Source organism: Arachis ipaensis, chromosome B9, assembly GCF_059453495.1.
Source record: "Arachis ipaensis isolate K30076 ecotype BB chromosome B9, ASM5945349v1, whole genome shotgun sequence".
NCBI classification, from domain to species: Eukaryota; Viridiplantae; Streptophyta; class Magnoliopsida; order Fabales; family Fabaceae; genus Arachis; species Arachis ipaensis.
Window position 1 is genome coordinate 141,218,731 of NC_142444.1, and position 10,084 is coordinate 141,228,814.

At 38.9% G+C, this 10,084-nt stretch overlaps 1 non-coding gene across 1 annotated transcript; it reads right to left on the bottom strand.

The window, feature by feature from the left end:
* Positions 1–496: 496 nt before the first annotated feature.
* On the bottom strand, positions 497–604 carry LOC148546588 (small nucleolar RNA R71). The gene has a single exon (XR_015902031.1). It is a non-coding gene; the product is annotated as a small nucleolar RNA R71 (small nucleolar RNA).
* Positions 605–10,084: the final 9,480 nt, after the last annotated feature.

The window sequence follows — 10,084 nt, forward strand, 5'->3', positions numbered from 1 at the left end:
AGCTGATCCTGAACCTGAAAGGACTCTGAAGAGGAAGCTAAGGGAAGCTAAAGCACAACTCTCTGGAGAAAATCTGACAGAAATTTTCGAAAAAGAAGGAGACATGGCCGAAAATAATAACAATGCAAGGAAGATACTTGGTGACTTTACTGCACCAAATTCCAATTTACATGGAAGAAGCATCTCAATCTATGCCATTGGAGCAAACAATTTTGAGCTGAAGCCTCAATTAGTTTCTCTGATGCAACAGAATTGCAAATTTTATGGACTTCCATCAGAAGATCCTTTTAAGTTCTTAACTGAATTCTTGCAAATCTGTGATACTGTTAAGACCAATGGGGTTGATCCCGAGGTCTACAGGCTTATGCTTTTCCCATTTGCTGTAAGAAACAGAGCTAGAATATGGTTGGACTCTCAACCTAAAGATAGCCTGAACTCTTGGGATAAGCTGGTCACGATTTTCTTAGCCAAGTTCTTTCCTCCTCAAAAGCTTAGCAAGCTTAGAGTGGATGTTCAGACCTTCAAACAAAAAGAAGGTGAATCCCTCTATGAAGCTTGGGAGAGATACAAGGAACTGACTAAAAAGTGTCCTTCTGACATGCTTTCAGAATGGACCATCCTGGATATATTCTATGATGGTCTGTCTGAATTATCTAAAATGTCATTGGACCATTCTGCAGGTGGATCCATTCACCTAAAGAAAACTCCTGCAGAAGCTCAAGAACTCATTGACATGGTTACAAATAACTAGTTCATGTACACTTCTGAAAGGAATTCTGTGAGTAATGGGACGCCTCAGAGGAAGGGAGTTCTTGAGATTGATACTCTGAATGCCATATTGGCTCAGAACAAAATATTGACTCAGTAAGTCAATATGATTTCTCAGAGTCTGAATGGAATGCAAGCTGCATCCAACAGTACTCAAGAGGCATCTTCTGAAGAAGAAGCTTATGATCCTGAGAACCCTGCAATAGCAGAGGTGAATTACATGGGTGAACCCTATGGAAACACCTATAATCCCTAATGGAGAAATCATCCAAATTTCTCATGGAAGGATCAACAAAAGTCTCAACAAGGCTTTAATAATGGTAGAAGAAATAGGTTTAGCAATAGCAAGCCTTTTCCATCATCCACTCAGCAACAGACAGAGAATTCTGAGCAGAATCCATCTAGCTTAGCAAATATAGTCTCTGATATATCTAAGGCTACTGTAAGTTTCATGAATGAAACAAGGTCCTCCATTAGAAATTTGGAGGCACAAATGGGCCAGCTGAGTAAAAGAGTCACTGAAACTCCTCCTAGTACTCTCCCAAGCAATATAGAAGAAAATCAAAAGAGAGAGTGCAAGGCCATTGTTTTAACCATCATGACCGAACCTACAAGGGAAGAGGAGGACGTGAATCCTAGTGAGGAAGACCTCTTGGAACGTCCAGTGATCAATAAGGAGTTCCCCTTTGAGGAACCAAAGGAATCTGAGGCTCATCTAGAGACCATAGAGATTCCATTGAACCTCCTTCTGCCCTTCATGAGCTCTGATGAGTATTTTTCCTCTGAAGAGGATGAAGAAATTACTGAAGAGCAAGTTGCTAAGTACCTTGGTGCAATTATGAAGCTGAATGCCAAATTATTTGGTAATGAGACTTGGGAAGATGAACCTCCCTTGCTCACTAATGAACTGAATGCATTGGATAGGCAGAAATTACCTCAAAAGAAACAGGATCCTGGCAAATTCTTAATACCCTGTACCATAGGCACCATGACCTTTGAGAAGGCTCTGTGTGACCTGGGGTCAGGCATAAACTTAATGCCACTCTCTGTAATGAAGAAGCTTGGAATCTTTGAGGTGCAAGCTGCCAGAATCTCATTAAAGATGGTAGACAACTCAAGAAAACAGGCTTATAGACAAGTAGAGGACGTGTTAGTAAAGGTTAAAGGCCTTTACATCCCTGCTGATTTTATAATCCTAGACACTGGGAAGGAAGAGGATGAATCCATCATCCTTGGAAGACCCTTCCTAGCCACAGCAAGAACTGTGATTGATGTGGACAGAGGAGAGTTAGTCCTTCAACTGAATGAGGACAACCTTTTGTTTAACACTCAAGGATCTCCTTCTGTAACCATGGAGAGTAAGCATGAAAAGCTTCTCTCACTGCAGAGTCAACCAAAGCCCCCACAGTCAAACTTTAAGTTTGGTGTTGGGAGGCCACAACCAAACTCTAAGTTTGGTGTTGAACCCTCACATTCAAACTCTAAGTTTGGTGTTGGGAGGTTCCAACAATGCTCTGAACATCTGTGAGGCTCCATGAGAGCTCACTGTCAAGCTATTGACATTAAAGAAGCGCTTGTTGGGAGGCAACCCAATGTTATCTAATTATATTTATTTATTTATTTTCCATTGCTATTTTATGTTTTCTTTAGGTTGATGATCATGTGAAGTCACAAAAACTACTGAAAAATAAAAATAGAATGAAAAACAGCATTAAAAATAGCACACCTTGGAGGAGGAGCATTCTGGCGTTTAAATGCCAGAAACAAGCATCTGTCTGGCGTTTAACGCCAGAAACAAGCACCAAGCTGGCGTTTAACACCAGAAACAAGTATCAACCTGGCGTTAAACGCCAGAAACAGGCTACATTTGGGTGTTTAACGCTAAAAACAGACAGCAGTCTGGCGTTAAACGCCAGTATTGCATACAAAGGGCATTTTACACGCCTAATTGGAGCAGGGATGTTAAGTCCTTGACCCCACTGGATCTATGGACCCCACAGGATCCCCACATCTTTTTCTCACCTCTTCACACATTTTCATAACACTCTTCCACAAATACCCCTCATCAATCACCTCAATCACTTTTCCCCATCACCTCTTCACCACTCACATCCATCCTCTCTTCCCTAAAAACCCCACCTACCTCTAAAATTCAAACTCTTTTCCCTCCCAAACCCAACCCTAATGGCCGAACCCTAAACCCTTCCCCACTCCTATATAAACCCCTCATTCCTTCTTCATTTTCACACAACACAACCATTTCTTCTTCCCCTTGGCCGACTCCACACCTCTCTCCCTCTCCTCCATTTTTTCTTCTTCTTCTCCTTCTTTCCTTCTTCTTTTGCTCGAGGACAAGAAAACATTTTAAGTTTGGTGTGGTAAAAGCATAGATTTTTATTTTTCCATAACTATTAATGGCACCTAAGGCAAGAGAAACCTCAAGAAAGAGGAAAGGAAAGGCAATTGCTTCCACCTCTGAGTCATGGGAGATGGAGAGATTCATCTCAAAGGTCCATCAAGACCACTTCTATGAAGTTGTAGCCAAGAAGAAAGTGATCCCTGAGGTTCCTTTCAAGCTCAAAAAGAATGAGTATCCAGAGATCCGACATGAGATCCGAAGAAGAGGTTGGGAAGTTCTCACCAACCCCATTCAACAAGTCGGGATCTTAATGGTTTAAGAGTTCTATGCAAACGCATGGATCACTAAGAACCATGATCAAAGTGTGAACCCGAATCCAAAGCATTGGCTTACCATGGTTCAGGGAAAATACTTAGATTTCAGTCCGGAAAATGTAAGGCTGGCGTTCAACTTGCCAATGATGGAAGAAAACGCACGCCCCTACACTAGAAGAGTCAACTTTGATCAAAGGTTGGACCAAGTCCTCATGGACATATGTGTGGAAGGAGCTCAATGGAAAGTTGACTCAAGAGGCAAGCCGATTCAATTGAGAAGACTGGACCTTAAGCCTGTAGCTAGAGGATGGTTGGAGTTTATTCAACGCTCAATCATTCCTACTAGCAACCGGTCTGAAGTTACTATAGACCGGGCCATCATGATCCATAGTATCATGATTGGAGAGGAGGTGAAAGTTCATGAGATTATACCTCAAGAACTCTACAAGGTGGCTGACAAGTCATCCACTTTGGCAAGGTTAGCCTTTCCTCATCTCATATGCCACCTCTGCAATTCGGCTAGAATTGACATATAGGGAGACATCCTCATTGAAAGGGACAAGCCCATCACTAAGAAAAGGATGGAGCAAACAAGAGATCATGGACCTCAACAAGAGCATGAGGAAATTCTCCACCATGAAATCCCTGAGATACCTCAAGGGATGCACTTCCCTCTACAAAACTATTGGGAGCAAATCAACACCTCCTTAGGAGAATTAAGCTCCAACATGGGACAATTAAGGGTGGAGCACCAAGAGCATTCCATCCTCCTCTATAAAATTAGAGAAGACCAAAGAACCATGAGGGAGGAGCAACAAAGGCAAGGAAGAGACATAGAGGAGCTCAAAAGCACTATTGGTTCTTCAAGAAGAGGAAGACGCCACCCTCACTAAGGTGGACTCATTCCTTAATTTTCTTGTCTATTTATTTTACTGTTTTTCAATTTTTGAGCTTTATGTTTACTTATGTTTGTGTCTTTACTATATGATCACTAGTGTCTAAGTGTCTATGCCTTAAAGTTATGAATGTCCTATGAATCCATCACCTTTCTTAAATGAAAAATGTTCTAAAAATAAAAGAATAAGAAGTACATGATTTCAAATTCATCCTTGAAATTAGTTTAATTATTTTGATGTGGTGACAATACTTTTTGTTTTCTGAATGAATGCTTGAACAGTGCATATGTCGTTTGATATTGTTGTTTATGAATGTTAAATATGTTGGCTCTTGAAAGAATGATGAAAAAGGAGAAATGTTATTTGATGATCTGAAAAATCATAAAAATGATTCTTGAAGCAAGAAAAAGCAGTGAATAGCAAAGCTTGCAGAAAAAAATGCGGAAAAAAAAGAGAAAAAGAAAAAGAAAAAGCAAGCAGAAAAAGCCAAAAGCTCTTTAAACCAAAAGGCAAGAGCAAAAAGCCAATAGCCCTTAAAACCAAAAGGCAAGGGTAATAAAAAGGATCCAAGGCTTTGAGCATAAGTGGATAGGAGGGCCTAAAGGAATAAAATCCTGACCTAAGCGGCTAAACCAAGCTGTCCCTAACCATGTGTTTGTGGCGTGAAGGTGTCAAGCCAAAAGCTTGAGACTGAACGGTTAAAGTCGAGGTCCAAAACAAAAAAAAAAGAGTGTGCTTAAGAACCCTGGACACCTCTAATTGGGGACTTTAGCAAAGCTGAGTCATAATCTGAAAAGGTTCACCCAATTATGTGTTTGTGGCATTTATGTATCCGATGGTAATATTCGAAAACAAAGTGCTTAGGGCCACGGCCAAGACTCATAAAGTAGCTGTGTTCAAGAATCAACATACTGAACTAGGAGAATCAATAACACTATCTGAATTCTGAGTTCCTATAGATGCCAATCATTCTAAACTTCAATGGATAAAGTGAGATGACAAAACTATTTAAGAGGCAAAAAGCTACTAGTCCCACTCATCTGATTGGAGCTAAGTTTCATTGATATTTTGGAATTTATAGTATATTCTCTTCTTTTTATCCTATTTGATTTTCAGTTGCTTGGGGACAAGCAATAATTTAAGTTTGGTGTTGTGATGAGCGGATAATTTATACGCTTTTTGGCATTGTTTTTACATAGTTTTTAGTATGATTTAGTTAGTTTTTAGTATATTTTTATTAGTTTTTAAATAAAAATCACATTTCTGGACTTTACTATGAGTTTGTGTATTTTTCTGTGATTTCAGGTACTTTCTGGCTGAAATTGAATGACTTGAGCAAAAATCAGATTCAGAGGCTGAAGACGGACTGCAGATGCTGTTGGATTTTGACCTCCCTGCACTCGAAATGAATTTTCTGGAGCTACAGAACTCCAAATGGTGCGCTCTTAATTGCGATGGAAAGTAGACATCCAGGGCTTTCCAGAAATATATAATAGTCCATACTTTGTCCGAGTTTAGATGACGCAAACTGGCGTTCAACGCCAGCTCTCTGCCCTATTCTGGAGTCAAACGCCAAAAACAGGTTGCAAAGCAGAGTTAAACGCCAGAAACACGTTACAAACTGGCGTTTAACTCCAAAAAGAGTCTCTACACATGAAAGCTCAATGCTCAGCCCAAGCACATACCAAGTGGGCCCGGAAGTGGATTTCTGCATCATTTACTTATTTCTGTAAACCCTAGTAACTAGTTTAGTATAAATAGAACTTTTTACTATTGTATTTACATCTTTGGATTGTCTTTTGATCCTTTGATCACGTTTTGGGGGCTGGCCATTTGGCCATGCCTAGACTTTGTTCTTATGTATTTTCAACGGTAGAGTTTCTACACACCATAGATTAAGGTATGGAGCTCTGCTGTTCCTTGAGTATTAATGCAAAGTACTATTGTTTTTCTATTCAATTCAAGCTTATTCCTATTCTAAGATATTCATGCGTACCCAAGAACATGATGAATGTGATTATTATGTGACGCTCATCACCATTCTCACCTATGAACGCGTGCCTGACAACCATTTCCGTTCTACATGAAGACGAGACAGAATGAGTATCTCTTAGATATCTAATACAGGAGACCGAGTCCGAAATATTAGAATCTTCGTGGTATAAGTTAGAACCCATGGATGGCCATTCCTGAGATCTGGAAAGTCTAAACCTTGTCTGTGGTATTCCGAGTAGGATCTGGGAAGGGATGGCTGTGACGAGCTTCAAACTCGCGAGTGCTGGGCGTAGTGACAGACACAAAAGGATAGTAAATCCTATTCCAGTATGATCGAGAACCGACAGATGATTAGCCATGCAGTGACAGCGCATTGGACCATTTTCACAGAGAGGACGGCATGTAGCCATTAACAACGGTGATGCCCAACATACAGCTTGCCATGGAAAGGAGAATGAAGGATTGGATGAAAGCAGTAGGAAAGCAGAGATTCAGGAGGAACTAAGCAACTCTATACGCTTATCTAAAATTCTCACCAATGAATTACATAAGTATCTCTATCTTTATTTTACGTTTTATTTATCTTTTAATTATTAAATCTCCATAATCAATTGAATCCGCCTGACTGAGATTTACAAGGTGATCATAGCTTGCTTCAAGCCGACAATCTCCGTGGGATCGATCCTTACTCACGTAAGGTTTATTACTTGGATGATCCAGTGCACTTGCTAGTTAGTTGTGCGAAGTTGTGACAAAGTGTGTGAATTTCGTTCCGAGCACCAAATTTTTGGCGCCGTTGTTAAGGATCACAATTTCGTGCACCAGTGAAAGAGGCTGAGCAGTAAAGCTAGTACTGTTGATGAAGGTGAGATGAAGAACATGGGTGGTGGAAAGGGGTAGGTGAAAAGGTTAAAGCTAACTTTGAATTAGGGTCATAAAGGGAAAAATGGTTTTTTTTTTTTTATTATTTTGGGATCCAGCCCAACAGGAGTTAGCAAGAGTTGGCTGGATCGTTGTTGGTTACCTAGCGGAGTTGATAGTAAAATTATCTGTGTAAGTTCAACTATTTTAATTGGATTATTAATTGTTTCCGTCACTTAATTGCCTATTTTTCAGTACACGATTAGTTGAGTTGTTCATACCATTGGTACATATTTTGGTCTTTAAAAAGGGAATCTTCATGTATGCTTTATAGTTACCATATATTTTTGGATATTATTATATGTTAATATAGTAGCTACATATATTTTGTATTAATTTTATGTTACTTTAGTTTGACATTAGGTTAATTTTCTCATTATGATTAAACTGCATTCTTAGCTTATAAATAAGTTTTTCTTACTTTTTTCTACCTTAAACATAATTCACTCACGGCCTCCGGCCCATCACCTAACCAATCACGGCTTCCGGCCCAAACAAAAACAATAAACACATAAACCACCACAAGTCAAAGCACGTATTAACCTTTACCAACTTACCAAGTCACGGCCTCCGACCCAACCAGTCACGGCCTCTGGCCTAAAATATATCAAAATTCGATTTTTCACAAACCTCCAATCATTACATCAAGAACAACCCTCAGTGTCACCAAGTCCAGCATAAGGGATCTCTCAGTTGTTCAAATACATACAAAACAATACAAAAAATACACAAATAGAGAGAACGGATAGAGCAATTAGATCAAACAGCATAATGCCTTCTCACTTATAATCACAACACGAGAGAGTGAATCTTCAACCTCAACTCACCTATTCATTTCGGGATATAGTGCCCACCACACTCTTGGGATATAGTGTCCGTCACACTTTTCAATCATAATCTCGTCATCATCCCCATTCACATATATATAATTGTATAATCCGGAGGGAATCCTCAACCTCCTCAATTCGTTATCAATTTATCAAGCTTAGGTTCATTAATTTCAATCTTTCATCAATTATCAACTCCATTAACTCATGAGCGGGATAATACTACCGTCCTCACCGCGGGTGGGACAAACCACCATCTCCACAACTAAGTCATCCGGTTTAACCAAGCATTTATTTGGGAATACTTAACTTTAATCAATTCCATATACTCTCACTCATTCCGGATCCCAAAAACTAGGTATTAGACCTTAATTAGGGGTTACAAAAGTTTAAAAACTTGCCAAAAAAGTCAAACAATTAAAAATAGAGTTTAAGTGTAAAAACAGGGCCTATACGTACGTATCACCCTTGTGCGTAAGCACGACTTGTAAAACTCCCTTGCTGTGCGTACGCACACACTCGTGCGTATGCACATGGTGCTTCCCTTGCTTGTGTTCTGTGTGTGCGCACCATATGGTGCCTGGGCATGCATACCAAAAATTCGAGTTTTCTGCAACTTTTCAGATTTCAAATTTTTGTACCAAATTTCTACGTCTCATAACTTTCTTTACAAAACTCTATTTTCCTTCATTTTAAACCATTTTAAAGCTCTCATCCTCTTCTTTAATTTAAGACATATTTAATCTAAATCCAAACTCTAAGTGCCAAGTTATGGCGCACCAAAGTTTGCCAAAATCACTCTTTACCCAAAATTTCTGCAACAAGCGAAATTTTCCCTTTTCCAAATACCTCCTTTGTAAACAACATAAATTCTTATTTCAATCACAACACCCCTTCCTACCTCATTTCTTATACCCTTTCAAACTTCAATTTATATAGACTCACATGCCCAAATTCATGCCAACAATCTAATTTCAACCACAAAATTAATCACCACCAAATCTCATTCTTAATCATTTATAAACATATCAATTCACACCTCTTGATTCTCAATTATCATACAAACTCCAACTTCAATCATCAATCGTATCAAAACACCCACATATATATATATATATATATCAATCACTACTCATATTTAAATCCCAACAAGCTTCACCACATTTACAATTTATACCAAAATACAACCACAGATACCAATCATTTCAAGTTTAATCATGGCAATTTATTACTTACCGTGACTTACTATATAGGTGATAACTCACTCTATCTCGGCCTTAGGCCCAAACTCTCACATCAACATCATTCAACTCAATCTATAGCTCATCACAAGATAATCAAAACTATAACCTTCATTTACTAATCAAAGATACAATTTCAGCCATTATCCAACACAACATTTAAACCAAATCATTATTAAAGCGCATCATCAATCATACATACCAATTCATGAGACTTACATAATCACAAAAGTAAACTTTTCATATCGATATCAATTCATAACAATCCTTATATAAAAATAGTTTTTTAGAAAATTCCTCCCTTGTTGACTGCGGTTTTCAACTCTTGAATTTCCTCCTCCAATGAACTCCAATTTTAGCCAACGGCACCAAGCCTCCACCAAGTGTTTCCAAAAGTAAGCCAAGCTCTAATTCCGCACCACCGACTCAATCCAAGCTAGCAATCACTCTTATTCAATCTAATTAATCAATTTATTCACATTTCAAGCTAGGGTTTCATATATAATTAGAGAAAATCAAGGAGTAAGAGTTTTCTTACCTTAATCCATAAGAAATAGAGATGGAACCCACTTGGAATCCATCCTAAAGTACCCCTAAATAACCAAAATCACAAGATTTTAACACTAACTACCCAACAAGGCAAAATAGTGGAGAGAATAGAAAACTAGGCAAGGATTTCAGATTGACTCACTACAATACTTACAGAAAAATGAAGAGGACGAGGAGAGTGACGGATGGTCGCAAATGACTCGTCAATTGGAAC